This window comes from Mixophyes fleayi, chromosome 2, assembly GCF_038048845.1.
Source record: "Mixophyes fleayi isolate aMixFle1 chromosome 2, aMixFle1.hap1, whole genome shotgun sequence".
Classification (NCBI taxonomy): domain Eukaryota; kingdom Metazoa; phylum Chordata; class Amphibia; order Anura; family Limnodynastidae; genus Mixophyes; species Mixophyes fleayi.
This window is the reverse complement of record NC_134403.1, coordinates 116,658,860-116,674,635: the sequence shown is the minus strand read 5'-3', so window position 1 is coordinate 116,674,635 and position 15,776 is coordinate 116,658,860.

Here is a 15,776-nt window from a genome sequence, read left to right as displayed (position 1 = left end):
AGTGCAAGCTATATTTAACAACAGGTGGTAAAAGATTTCACTGAGCTTGTGACTTCAACTGCATTTGATTTTAAGTGCATTTTGTTTATAGTGTGGAGTTATATCCAGTATGAAGCTGAATCCAGTAAAGGGTTGAATCTTGTAAGGGGCTAGCAAAGGTTAGTAGTTTCGAGTCCACTTTAGATTATAAAGAGTTAGGTTAATCATGATTAGATGAGTGGTAGCAGGATTGAAGATCTCATTCAATGCATATCTTGTCATATGTATGCACACTTGGAGCAATTGTTCCAAGGTAAATACCTCTGTGAGAAATGTGAGCAGTTGGTATCTTTGGAAGGCCAGGTAACTGATCTACGGCAGACCATGCAAAATTGAGGGAGGCCATTGCAACATCCAGCCAATCTGGACCAAAGTTTACAGCTCACCGATGATGCTTTAGCAGGGCCCGGTGGTGCAGCGACAGAGGAGGATGCACAGATAGGCAGCTAGGTAACAGTTACAAGGGGTAGCAGAGGAAGGAAGAAGCAGGCCAGTTCTGAGTTAAGCAATCCAACAAATTTGCCAGATTGGATGAAGATACTGAGGAAGGTAGTTCAGAATTGGTAGAGTTGGGTGAGAATGCTTCCACTAGCAACCAGGGGAATGGTCTCTCCAGCATACAGGGGACCAAAATATCATTCTAACCATTTATTCCCTATCATCGATAACTCGAGTTTGCAATGTGCGATCCCTTCGGCGAATGAACTGGACAACTGCGGATAAATAGGGGATTAGAATGATACTAAACATGACAGGTTTCCTGTAACCTGAACCTGTGATTTCACTAACATGTATATAATTTATAATATTAACCATAAACATTGCTACATTTCAACATAAATAACTATGTGTTGCAACTACATTTATTATGAGCTACTTACAAATGTGTATGTTCGTGCGAATGTGTGCAAATGTGTAAAACCTGTTGTCACCATGTTGTGTGGCTGAATACGCTCCTCCACGCCTTGCTGTACAGAGAACTCACTCACATCAATCCCTGACCCATTGGAGCTTAAAGTCTAAAATCCCTAACATACACATGCACAGACTGAGAGAAACTATACTCAATTTAATAGCTAATTAACCTACTAGTATGTATTTACAGTGTGGGAGGAAACCAGAGCACCCGGAGGAAACACACGCAAACACAGGGAGAACATACAAACTCCACGCAGATAAGGCCATGGTTAGGAATCAAACTCTTGACACCAGTACTGTAAGGCAGAAGTGCTGACCACAGTGCTGCTTCCAGGGCCGGATTAACCATAGGGCTAACTGGGCTACAGCCCAGTGGCCTCGGGCACCCAGGGGGCCCTTTTAAGTGCTCAGCAGCAGTATTGATCGGTCGGGGGTGCCCCAGGCCCGATCAATGCTGCTGTGCACTTTCACTGCGGTCCTTCCCCGGCGCGCTGTAGTCTCCTTACTGAGGAGATCTCGTGAGTCTCACTCTCACGAGATCTCCTCAGTAAAGAGCATACAGCGCGCCGGAGAAGGACTGCAATGCCAGGAGAAGGAGGTAAGTGCCTTGGGGGTGGCTCGGCTCACCGAGGGGGGCCCTTACGGGGGAATGGAGGCCCCCTTAGCCCAGGGGCCATTCCCTTAATCCGGCCCTGGCTGCCTCCCAGTCCCTTTAAAATTACTATGGGCAAAACAAAACTTTTATAGTATTTCACAACTGTGGTGGTTTTCTAACAGGTGATGGTAAACTTTGAGCTCTGTATTCCCAGTTATTGCAGGTTAGGAGATCAGCTATAGACTGTAGATTTTACTATACTGTAATGCCTGCAGTGTTACCATATTGATGCTGTCCCCCGGTGATGGCAGGTGAGGTCACTGGGAAGGCATTTTGGAGTGAGGTGCAGGCCTCACTGGAGTGGACGCAATGACGTGGACAGCCGTGTCATTACAAGATTGGGAGGCGTGGTCAATGGCACATTGTGAAAATGCCTAATGTCAACAATAGGGACACCATGTGGGGGCCAGAGCCTATTTAAGACACTTGTTTCCCAGTGCGGGAATAATAGCCATAATAAGCCAGGACCCGGATGGAAAAGGGTGGTCCTGGGAGTGAGAGTGAGGGTGCGCGGCCACCATAGCTCCTGTAGGGGGCAATCAAGGGGAAGTGAGCCCCATTATGTTAAGTCTGCCAGTAGAAAAAAGGGGTGTTTGGCGGGTGTTACTAAGAGGATGCACAGGGAAATGTATTAGCAGACACAAGAGGTGTGTTTCTCGTAGTTTGGGGGTGACCCAGCATGTAGACAAAAAGAAACAATGACAGTGCTGGAAATTGTAATACACCACTGACCAATAAATGAATCCGTGAAGCTTGATACATCTAACCAATTTTTGATACAAACAAATTCATAAAACGATCAAAAGTATATATGATATATACAATATAAATCAATTGTTTTATGAATTCATTTGTATTAAAAATTGGCTAGATTTATCAAGCTTCACAGATTAATTTATTCATCATCATCATTTATTTATATAGCGCCACTAATTCCGCAGCGCTGTACAGAGAACCGATTCACATCAGTCTCTGCCTCACTGGAGCTTACAGTTTAAATTTCCTAATATAGACACACACACAGACAGAGAGGGAGACAGACTAACAGGGAGACAGACAGACTAAGAGGGAGAGACTAGTGTCAATTTTGATAGCAGCCAATTAACCTACCTGTATGTTTTTGGAGTGTGGGAGGAAACCGGAGCACCCGGAGGAAACCCACGCAAACACAGGGAGAACTCATGACCCCAGTGTAGTGAGGCAGAAGTGCTAACCACTATTACAATTTCTAACGCTGTCATTGTTTCTTTGTGTCCAGTTTTCGGTTGAGAACACACAGGTTCTGCACAGCTCCAGATATTGAATCACCAGCTTTCCAATCATACTATTTCAGCACCAGGAAAATTTTTGAGGTTTTTTTCTTTTGTGGCCAAGCATGTAAACTGTCAGTAATAGGGACCAGTATGATGTAAGAAGAGAGGAAGAGAGAGCCCCATCATGAAAGGCACACAGGCGAGATACCAGCAGGGGGATCCCCACCTTCATGGGTACCCCAGAAATAACACTATTACCGCAGACACAGGTTGGCCCTACAGGCAATCGAGGCAGTGAGAGTCTTAAGGCCCCTTCTATCAGGCACCTAATGTAGGAGCCCCCTTGGAAAGACCCCCATATACTGAGGCGGGGCAATGAATGGTGCAGCATGGCTATTCAGGTGCATTCAAGGGCAGCTGGTATGGAGGTTGGAGAGCGCATGACAGAGGAGTCTCTGGATAGTGGGATGAAGGTCTTGAGGATCTGCAAATGTCCGTCTGCATGCCTGCGACTGGGTGAGATGAAATATCTTGAAGAGCCTGGGTGGTGCACCTGTGGTCTGTGACCGTGGAAGCACTGGTCCCAGCCAGTGTTCCCTCTAAGCCGGCGGTTCCCAAAGTGTGCGCCGCGGCTCCCAGGGCGCTGTCACTGGGGTGCCGCGAGCCAGCTATAGGAAAAAACAAAGAGCACATAAACTTACCAATCCGCACGGCGCCGGGACCCAGCAGACTTCTCTCTCCCGCAGCTGTCACTGAATATCGACGTCAGTGACAGCTGCGGGAGAGAGGAGTCTGCTGGGTCCCAGCGCCACGTGGATTGGTAAGTTTATGTGCTCTTTGTTTTTTCCTATAGCTGGCTCGCGGCAGAGGAGTGAGAGGGAGCGTGACAGCGGGCCAGACAGCGGGGCAGACAGAGGCGCAGACAGCGGGGCAAAGGAGGGTGACAGTGGGGCAGACAGAGGGGCAGACAGCGGGGCAAAGGAGGGTGACAGCGGGGCAGACAGAGGGGCAGACAGAGGGGCAGACAGCGGGGCAGACAGCGGGGCAAAGGAGGGTGACAGCGGGGCAGAGGAGTGTGACAGAGGGGCAGAGGAGTGTGACAGAGGGGCAGACAGAGGGGCAGAGGAGTGTGACAGAGGGGCAGACAGAGGGGCAGAGGAGTGTGACAGCGGGGCAGACAGAGGGGCAGAGGAGTGTGACAGCGGGGCAGACAGCGGGCAGACAGAGGGGCAGAGGAGTGTGACAGAGGGGCAGACAGAGGGGCAGAGGAGTGTGACAGTGGGGCAGACAGCGGGCAGGCAGAGGAGTGTGACAGAGGGGCAGACAGCGGCAGACAGAGGGGCAAAGGAGGGTGACAGCGGGGCAGACAGCGGGGCAGAGGAGGGTGACAGCGGGGCAGAGGAGGGTGACAGCGGGGCAGAGGAGGGGGACATCATGAGAGGGGCAGTGGAGGGGGGACATCGTGAGAGGGGCAGTAGAGGGGGACACAGCGTGACAGGGGCAGAGGAGGAGTACAGCGTGAGAGGGGCAGTGGAGGGGGACACAGCGTGAGAGGGGCAGTGGAGGGAGACACAGCCTGAGAGGGGCAGTGGAGGGGGACACAGCCTGAGAGGGGCAGTGGAGGGGGACACAGCCTGAGAGGGGCAGTGGAGGGGGACACAGCGTTAGAGGGGCAGTGGAGGGGGACACAGCGTTAGAGGGGCATTAGTGTAACAGTGCAGAGGAGGGGGGGACATCGTGAGAGAGGGCAGAGGAGGGGGGGACATTGTGAGAAAGGGCAGAGGAGGGGGGACATCGTGAGAGATGGCAGAGGAGGGGGACATCATGAGAGAGGGCAGAGGAGGGGGGACAGCGTGACAGAGAGCAGAGGAAGGGGGACAGCGTGAGAGAGGTGGCAGTGTGTCTGGATGCAGAGGGGGCAGTGTGTCTGGATGCAGAGCGGGCAGAGTGCCTGAGGGCAGAGTGTCTGGATGCAGAGAGGGCAATGTGTCTGGATGCAGAGGGAGCAGAGTGCCTGAGGGCAGAGTGTCTGGATGCAGAGGGGGCAGAGTACCTGAGGGCAGAGTGCCTGGATGCAGAGGGGGCATTTTTGCATACAACTAAATAAGTATTTCTGTCCTGAACTAAATACTTATTACATTTTTTTGACCCAACTACTTCTAAAACAGGATTGCTCAATAATTATTTTGGAGGGGTGCCTTGAAAAAATTTGGAGACTCTAAGGGTGCCGCAAACTGCAAAAGTTTGGGAACCACTGCTCTAAGCTGAGCAATCTGGAAAGGAAAGAGTTAAAAGGTTACTCTAATGAGGGCTCCACCTGAAAGGTTTGCATTCACAATCTGCAGGATGTTTCCTAGGGGTCAATTTATGACCCATCGTTTTTTTTCACTTGATACTTATCTCCTTGATAAGGATTGAAAAGTAACGGCAATGTATTAAAAAACGTCTCAGGGACAGCAGTGCCGATAACCTGCTGTCCCTGAGAAGTGACTCACCTGATCATCGCAATCTTTTGTCAAGTTTAAAGGCTGCGGTGATCTTCTCTTTTTTTTTTTTTTTTTTGTTAGTGCGCATGCACCAACCGAAACTAACATCCTGGATGGCAAACTGTACGATGAGTGACAGGGAGGAATCACATGATCTTCACAGCAGAGCTGGACAGCGCGAAAGTTTTCAGATATGTTAATGTACGCCAGCTTCAGATGGCGCCAGCTTTAGATGGCGTACATTAACATGTAGAAAAAGAGAACATTTGCTCTAGTTAGACTTTAATACATAGTGGTTCTGGGCACTTCCCATACACTGTTATGGGGAGTGCTCAGAAAAACAATAGGAAATGCAAAGCAGCAGATATCTGAGATACTTCAATAATACATAGTAATTTCATGGTAAACCCCCGAAAACAACAGTTTTCGGGGGTTTAACACAGGGGGAATGCTTGATAAATAGACCCCCTAGTAAGATACAGGTTTAACTCTATCATTTCCAGATTGATCAGCTTAGAGGGAACACTGGTCCTAACAGCAGCAGATGGTATGTAACATACTGTGGATTTACAAGCAATATGCAGGAGTGCGATGGAGTACAGAGAAAGCATGAATATTCGCTGAAGCACTGTGCAGGAGATTGGCATTTAAAATGTGACTGTTCCTGCAACCGCTATGCTTTCTAAGCTGAAGAAAAAGGAGTTGAAATATAGTTTGTATTGCCTGTTTTGAACTGAGAGGGCCTAACCCCTGTGTATTCAAGGGGGGTCCTCTGGTACTGTTTGCCAGTACCCACCAGCTAGATGGGGCAACAAGACCCGCAGGTATGTGCAGCAAAAGCCACCAGAGGCACCCTTCACAGTGTTGTAAAAAACAATTTTATAGGAACTATATTATATAACAGAACTGTATATCAGTGGTGGAGTGGTGCAGTAATCATGTAACTTGAGAAATGACAATGTTACAGGGCACATTACAGCCTCATGTCCTGCACATCACATGCCCGCTACAATAACAAAGCGATTGTGATGCATCGAGCCTTGTATTTTCTGGAGCAGTGTAATTGAATGCCGCCAGCATGTTTGAATTCTTCCAGGCCCCAAAATATTACAGTTACAGAAATAGCTGAGCGACATTTACATGGGCCCCCAAACATGTGTCCCTCCTGTCTCCCTCTATATATGTCCCTGCTTAAGATGCATCTAAAATATCTCTCCATTACACATATGAGGATTTTTTTTATTTAGAAAACATAAGACTCATAAGGACTGTCTAATTTTCCATTCTCCTTGGGACATGACCACTAGACAAAAACAAATACATTTTGCATTTCTATAAAAATGTAAAAACAAAAAATGCCTATCTAGATGTAGCCTTATGTTGTATAAAGATATCAATAAAGTGTTTTTACCTAGTTATTTCCTATATATTTGTTTGCAGTAGGAAGCAATCAAGTAAAATGGTATAATCAAAACATCTCCTCAGTCATGTACAGCACACTTGACCACTCTCCCAGAATGTCCGGGAGACTCCCAAATTCTGGGTAGGTCTCCTATTTATCATATGCTGGACTAAATCAAAGGACTCTGTTATACATTTTTTGCATTGTTAAAAAATCGTCATACCCACAATCTAAGTTATTATTGTTAATGTATTATATATTAATATAGAGCAACCATACTATGCAGTGCTCTACAGAGAATATGTAGTCATTCACTGTCCCAATGGATCTAAATTCCATACCACACACACAGAAGCTAATTAACCCATTAATATATTTTTGGAAGATGGAACACCCAGAGGAAATCACACAAATACAAGTAGAACCTTCAAACTCCACATAGATAGGGCCATGGTCAACAGCAATGCTAACCACTTTGCTTCTGTGCTGCCTTCTATCTATCTATCTAGCCCATATCTATCTCTCAATAAGCACATTTATTAACAGAGGAATGTGCTGAATTTATATTTGACATGTGAACAAAAAACCCTCAGCATTGAGAGCTGCGTTAAGTTTTGTTTCACACATTAGGACTGCACTGCTATATAGATTTGTGAAATGAGAAACTCATATGCGTCTCTACTTAGCACAGGAATAAAAATTGCCGTGTTTAAATGTTTCATGTTATTTTTGGAAGAGACGCTTGTGGCAGAAAGTACATGGAAGTTACTAAGGTCTGTCCATTTGAAGGGCTCAAACTGTTTCCTGAAAAGTCCTTCACTCATCACCTCAGACAGCTATTATTAAAATGTGTGACTGGGGCCTTAGCCATACAATCAGCCTGTCAATTACCTTTTGCCCTGTTCTGAAAAGAAAGCTTGGAAGAATAAAACTCCTCAGCTGGGGGTTTTGCTAATTCAACTATGTGACCTGCTCTTTGCATTCAAAAGCAAATAAATGCCCTGTTTCTCCACTGGTTTCAACAATAGTAAATGAAGGTGTAGGTGTTTCCACTGCAGGGAATCCTCACTATAGTCTGCTGAACCAGAACTGAATTTACTGATAAAGTTAATAGCTATTTTACTCAATAAAAAGAAATATTTAAACACCACAGGAACAGGAAAAGGATGGACAAAGAGTTTCTGTATAATAATTTAGCTTAGAAAATAAAATAAAATAAATAAATAAAAATATACAATACATACAAGGCAATAATAATAATAATAATAATAATAATAATAATAATAATAATAATAATAATCCAACACATATTAGATTTATATTTAAAGTTTAAAGTGGGCTTCTACATGACGATTAGTAGAACTAAACAAAAAAAAATAGATTTTAAATGTTCCATATGTCATTCAATGTTCCTGACATCTTTTAAACACATCCTGTGACTTCTATTTTATCTGTGTCACAGAGAAGATTAACAGGTCAGCATGAAATGTTCCTTGAAAAACTTCCTGTGTGATTTGCTCACTTGCTCCGTGGACTGTCCATCATACAAACACTTGGCCTGGCAATCACTTTCATTTGAATTTGACTGACCAAGGAGGCCTGGGTTATTTGTAAAGAACAACAAGGCTTTTCATTCATAATTTCGGTGGGGGGACTGGTGCTAATGAGGGCAGTTCGAATAAATTGGGATTGTGGTATTCAGGGCAGGAAGAAGTTCTCTGACTATCAAATGAGAGGAAAGGGGGTGTAGGTGAAAGTGTCCTGTGAGCAAGCAAACAATTGAAATGGGATCACACACATATTTGAATACAAATCAGCCTTTTCCAAGGTGCTAACAACATAGACACAGGAAGAAAAGCAGAGACATTCTGACACTATATTACATTGACTATCTCCTTTTGTTCTCACTTCAGTTTTTTGGCTTGTAATATATTGACACAGGCAGCCTTCTCCTTTTATGGTGACATTGTATATAGCCATTCGGCCTTTGGTTGGATATCTGTATACAGTGTATATGTTCTCTCCATGTTCACATGGATATCCTGTATTCATTCTGGTTTCTTAACACGGTCCAAAAACGTACTGGCATGTTCTTTGGCTTCCTACAAAAATGTCACTGTGTTCCTGTTTTAAGAAAATTAGATTGCAAGCTCAACCGTGTGCAGGGACCTATGTGAATCATCATCACCATTTATTTTTTAATTAATATGTTTTCTGTACACACCTGCGCAATCTGTCAGCGTGTATATAAATACAGGACAATAATAATACTCATTTAGCAATGAAATTCCTACCTAGATGTTGCCAATTTAATGTTTACTAAGAATGTTACAATTTTGTATTATTAAGTACTTGTTTTCCTTTATTTGCTTGTTTGTCTCTGGAAATATTTTCTAAACCATCTAAAGTTGTGGTTGTTCTAATATTGTTGTCATTTTTATTTTTATTTATGTGCGTATTGATTGAGTTACATCCTACATGATGTTATTCAAAATTAAAATTTGTAATTGCTCTATTGAAAACAATATAAATAACAAATAAAAAAATGTCATCAGCTTCTAACAAATCAATAAATTAGACTGTCCTTAAAGAATGAAATACCAATACATAGGTCCAAGCAATTTATTGACAAAGCAGTTTAGAAGCAAATGATGTAGATGAGGTAATCCAAATATACAAATACTTGATAGCTTATTTGTACACTGAAATTTAAAGTTGATATTTGTGTGCTACATGAAAAAACAGTCAGTATTTAACTTATGTGCAAAACAGAATACTAATTTGCACCCCTTGCATTGTAACATGATTTTGTCCAGGAGACAGAAATAAGAAGTTTCTTGAGTTAAGATCCTTAATGAATCAGGCCCAAGAAGACTACTTTGTAATGTCATATCATTTTTATACAGTTGTGGTTAAATGATACTGATATTTTTGATATTTTAAAAGTATTCATAATATTAAGTATCAGAGTCCACTGGAGGGGACTAGAGTCAGGAATCAGTTTACATTACAGAGCAAAAACACAGACTTGATTAACTAAGAACTGATTGACTGAATTCATGAAAGATTCTGATCAGGCAGTTAAAGAGAAAACACCTTTGACATTCAAAACTTAGAAAGAGCAAGTTGGATCTTGTTTATATGTTATGGGAGTTTCCATTCTCAAGACCAACAGTCTAATGTCACTCAAGATCTGTACCTTGCAAAATTAGCATCTATCATAGCAATATTACTATGAAGAGTTTGTTAATACAGAGAAACAGTTTCTTTCTAGAGTGAAATTTACAAACACATCAACCTGTAACAAATCTTGACTAACGTTTATCCCACTTCAGATTTACTTTTTAATAAATTGTTTCATCGCTTGGTAATTAATTCAGTATGAATGCTAAGCCCCATTATTAAGTGCATGTAATGGCGACAACTCAAACAAAATCAGTTCCTTCTGCTTGTGTCTGTACAATACCTGATTTACTGAGGAAATACGAGCTGAAACACAGATGAATTCCAAATTCCACAGAGATATTTCAAACTGAATTCCTTCAACAGTTTGAATTTAAATACATACCAGTGTAGCATGTGGCCACGCTATATTTTCAGCAGGGGCTAAATGCATAAAATCAAGACTTGATTCCAATCGTGGCAGTCAAACTGGCAGCCCACGAGATGGACACAAATGCCCTAAGCTTTTTTGTGGCTTCCAACTATCATGACAACCTCTACAGACTCTAGATTGATACCTAATTTTATAATACTTTTTGGTCCACAACCATAGTGTTAGAACATACATTACATGTATAGGTAAGTGTGCATACATTATAAAGACTACACATGTAAGGCAACCAGACAGTTGGAGATCTATTGAGCATCTACATGTGGACCTTCTTCATCATCATCATCATCAACATTTATTTATATAGCGCCACTGATTCCGCAGCGCTGTACAGAGAACTCATTCACATCAGTCCCTGCCCCATTGGAGCTTACAGTCTAAATTCCCTAACATACACACACACAGAAAGAGAGAAAGGGAGAGAGGGAGATTAGGGTCAATTTTGATAGCAGTCAATTAACTTACTAGTATGTTTTTGGCGTGTGTGAGGAAACTGGAGCACCCGGAGGAAACCCACGCAAACACGGGGAGAACATACATACTTCACACAGATAAGGCCATGGTCGGGAATTGAACTCAAGACCCCAGTGCTGTAAGGCAGAAGTGCTAATCACATACCCACCGTGCTGCCCAACCTTGCCAAAATAATAATAAAATACTGTCAATTCATACTGCTGTGTGGCGTTGTTGGGTTAGGATTTTATAATACCGAAGGCAAAATTTCACCTGAGAAACATGTAAATTGTATTGGTCAAATGCAGAATAAAACACATATTTAGTGGAATGGTCTATTATTAGCACTAAACACTAAACTAAAGTGGAACTGAATTGACATGATATAAAGGTATCTTTGGTATATAAAACATATTAAATTATCATCTTAAACATATACCCTGGATCAGGCTCAGGCAACCTGTTTTTTCCCAGCTGTTGTGGAACTAAAAGTCCAAGCATTTTGGCTAGCAGTACCTGCTGGGACTTCTAGTACCATAACAGCTGGCGACCTACAGATTTCCTAGTTCTTCCGTTGATATTGTGGCTGTATCCATTACTTAAATGGGACTTTATTTTACAACAATACTCAAGAGGTTAAAACATACACATACAGCTTTGGGACTGATCCAATGTCATTAATCATCTCACTATTTTGAATAACTTGGCAGAAAGAAGTTGTTTTGTAAAGGTGAAACAGGAAACTAGCAATTGAAACACACATTACACGTTTGCCTGCATTCCTCCATTTCCAATCTCTCCAGTCCTCTCACAAGAATCACTGGAGAACATTATATAATTAAAGAGTAAATATAGAAAAAAATTATCTACAGTATGTTGAATTATTCACTCTTTGCTCCTATACACATCTGGTACTGCCTTTTGTGCAGCTTTGCTGTTGATTTGATGCTTTGCAAATGCTTTATATTTGTTGAATTATCTCTTAGAGGGAGATTTACTAAACCTTCTAAAATGAAAAATTGAAGGTGTTTCCCATAACATTGAAGGTGTTTCCCATAACAACCAATCAGATTCTAGTTATCATTTTCTAGAAGGTACAATATAAATGACAGCTAGATTTTGATTTGTTGCTATGGGCAATAACTGCACCTTTCCTGTTTAGAAAGTTTAGTAAATTTACCCCTTATTGTCCACATATCAGGGTTATCTATAAATTAATAATCTTTAAAGGTGTAACAGAAGCACTGGAAAAGTGATAAATGGAAGATACATATGTGCTTTAAAACCCCATGGAGATTTTTTGTGTTTGGGAAAGAGCTTCCCAAAGAGTGTTCGGCTGTAGGAAAAGCCTGTATGGACCGGCTCCATTCATCAGGCCCATCCAAGGTCTGCCAACATACCAAACACTGTACTTGTAATCAGGAGTTGCACCTGTAAAGCTGGGTACACACTACAGGTTTTCCGACCAACTATCATGACAATCACACGATAAATGACTGTTAGGTCCGATATCTCATTAGTATGTAAGCTCCCCCGATCATGGTTTTACTGTACCAAAGCACATCGTATCATTTGATTTGATTTGATGAACTGACTAAAAATCACTATCAACGATGGAACAATGTCGGGCAAATGTGGAAGTGTGTATGCATTCACAGCCAGCAGTGTAGGCAGATCTCTATAGAGTGTGCAGAGTCACAATAATGAAGGTAAATCATATAGGTGTGTACACATTAATCTGCAAGCTCATTGGAACTTTCAGTCGTTGGTAAAATTGTTACAGAAATTGCATCTGCAATATTTTTCTGTAGTGTATACCCAGCTTAGGGTGCTGATAAAAAGATATGAGTTTGTTTCCTCATTCTCTCACCACCTGGGGTGCAGGTCAGATGCCTGCTGAGAGATATTACAATTTGTTACCAAAAGTGCTGTTATTTTGTGTGTGTGGGACACTAGGTCATTCACTTTAGAGAGAGTGCTCCTGTTGTATTAGTTAGAAGCCCAACAGGCTAGGACTTTTGTTTATGTTTTGTTTATTTGTGTTAAAGTTGCTAATGAAACTAGCTGTGGTTACTTGAACCAAGGCACCGAACTGGTGTGATATACTTTGCTGTTGTGTGTTAAGTGCAACCATCTACCCCAAGAGATGATAAACCTAACCCAATATTATGACACGCGGTGGAATATGCGAGCATCTGCACTTTAATTGTCAGCAAATGCTTCCCCAGAGGTCACAGCAGTATACGCAGACCATTCTGTTCCAGCAATATGCGCAGAACATGAATATTACTGACCTGTCTGTGCAGCAGTTGGAGGGGTTGAAACGTCAGCCAGAGCAGAAAGTTGCGTTCCTGTCCTCTAATGCTCAGGTTAAAGTGTTGCAGACCATACTTATGTGGTGGCTGAGGAACTGATGAGTGTATCCCACTGGCCCCTAGTTCCACAATGGTGATCTCCAGTGGCTTCTGTTAAGATTGTTCCAGGGGAAATGGGTGCTAGGCGATGAACGGAAGCATACAGAGACTGTAGGTTTGTAACCCAGTGATGGGCTAGCTATGCCAAGAAGGTTCCTGCCTCATATGGGATTTGATAAAAATGTGGCCAGATGTAACGACTTAGGCCATATTTCTGCTAATTGTCCACTTACCTCTGAACCTATGTATTGTGATACTGCTTATGTACGCAGAGTATCTTTCTTTGCCCAGCTAGCCTGCACTGCAGACCAACAGGCTGAGCCAAATATCCGTGTGTAATTATAGCGCAACTAATTCCGCAGCGCTGTACAGAAACCTCACTCACAACAGTCCCTGCCCCATTGGGGCTTACAGTCTAAATTCCCTAACACACACACACACACAGACATACAGACACACACTAGGGTCAATTTGTTAGCAGCCAAATAACCTACTAGTATGTTTTTGGAGTGTGGGAGGAAACCGGAGCACCTGGAGGAAACCCACGCACACGGGGAGAACATAAAAACTCCTCACAGATAAGTCCATGGTCGAGAATTGAACTCATGACCCCAGTGCTGTAAGGCAGAAGTGCTAACCACTGAGCCACCATGCTGCCCAATAGAATAGTGTACCTCCTATTGAAATAAGAAATGTTGTTGAACCTACTTACTGTATGCCTGGTTTTGAAGTGAGAAAATATATTTTTGCCTCAGAACAGTTAAAAGACATTACTCTAGTAAAGGCTAGAGAGAATGTAAAAGTTGTTGATGGAAACCCAGTAGATCCTGATAGTAGGTTGTCATACCCTCACATGACAATAAGTCAGTGGTTGTTGTATCAAATCTCCAAAAGGAGAAGATATTTTGAAATGGTTAATAGTTCCTAAAGCATATAGCAAAGCGGTGTTAGACCTGGCACATCGTTTTATAACTGCAGAGCCTCTAGGGGTAGAAAAAAACCTCAGAAAGTGTTTTGCAGTGTTTTTTTCTGGCATGGAGTGCATAGAGATGTATCGCACTACTGTGCATCCTGCCCTGAATGTCACTACCAGGCTCCGAGAACTCATTGTAAAAGTCTGCTTGTCCCACTACACATTCTTAAGGTGTACCCACCAGGGAAAAGAAATCTGGAACAGATCTACCAAAAAAGTTTATAAAACCGTGAAAAGATAGAGTAGATCTGTCAGCTAAGCCGGTCCCTCCCTTAAGCGCTATTCCTTTGGTTCCGAAAGGAACAGCAGCCAAAGCCCTCTCACCCATTCACATTCAACAGCATGTGGCTAAATAATTTTTGGTAAGAAATAGAGATTTGTTTAGGGATTACAAGTGTTCCAGCCACAAGTCAAAACAAGGGGGGGATATGTGACAGAAGCACTGGATCACGTGATCACTCTATATTACATATATGCTTTTAAAACCCCAGGGAGATTGTTTTTGGAAAAGAGCTGTTCAGCTGTAGGAAAAGCCGGTATAAGGGTCCCTGGCGGTATGAATAGAAAGAGAAGGGCGGGTTCCATACATCAGGCCCATTCCGGGTCTTCCAACATACCAGACTCTCTGTTGGTAATCAGGAGCTGCACCTGTAAGGTGCTAATAAAAAGCTGTTAGTTTGTTTTCCCTCAGTCTCTCTCTGTCTGGGGAGCAGGACAGATGCCTGCTAAGAGACACTGCAATTTGTTACCAGTAAATGCTGATATTTTGTGTGGGGGGACACTACGTCCTGCACATTAGAGAGGGTGTTCCTGTACTAGTTAGAAACTGGACTTTTGTTTATGTTTTGTTTATTTGTGTGGAAGCTGCTAATAAAACTAGATGTGGCTACTTGAACCAAGGCACTGGACTGGAGTGAAATACTTGGCTAATGCATGTGAACTGCAGCCGTGTACCCCAGGAGGTGGTTAACCCAATCCGATCTTGTACAGAGGTCAAAATAAGTCATGTAAAATCCAGTTTCAGAACACTAGATCAATACAAAGAATACCTCTCAAGTTCATAGGCTGATAAGTAGAAATCTATTTGTTGTAGTTACCTTTCCCATTCCTTATAGGGAATCAGAATAGTATATTTTTATTTATCCATTGTATGTGTTTAATGTATATATTAAGCGTTTAATATTGCCTTGTTTAAAGACTTTACCTAATTTCCATGATGACGCTAGTAAATCTGCTTCCACAGCTCACCATTTAGTACAGTTCCTTTGTTTGTCTTTCTTTCCCAGAAAATCGCCTCCCAGAATTCTGCTTACAATCTTACTTAGGTGTGATAATCCCTATACAATAATTTAGGGTGTATCCTGTTGCCCAGGGATAAGAGTGACATCATTGGTACACGGTATAATGTCACTGGGGCATGGTCTGGCAGAGAAAGACTAAAAAAAATGACAGAGAGTAGACAAAAAGGTGCCAGACACAATCTTCTGAGTTTGTTCATAGACTACACAGAGGGATAATGTAAAACTATGTGTAGCATATATATTGCTCAGTACTGGGTACAATTAACTAA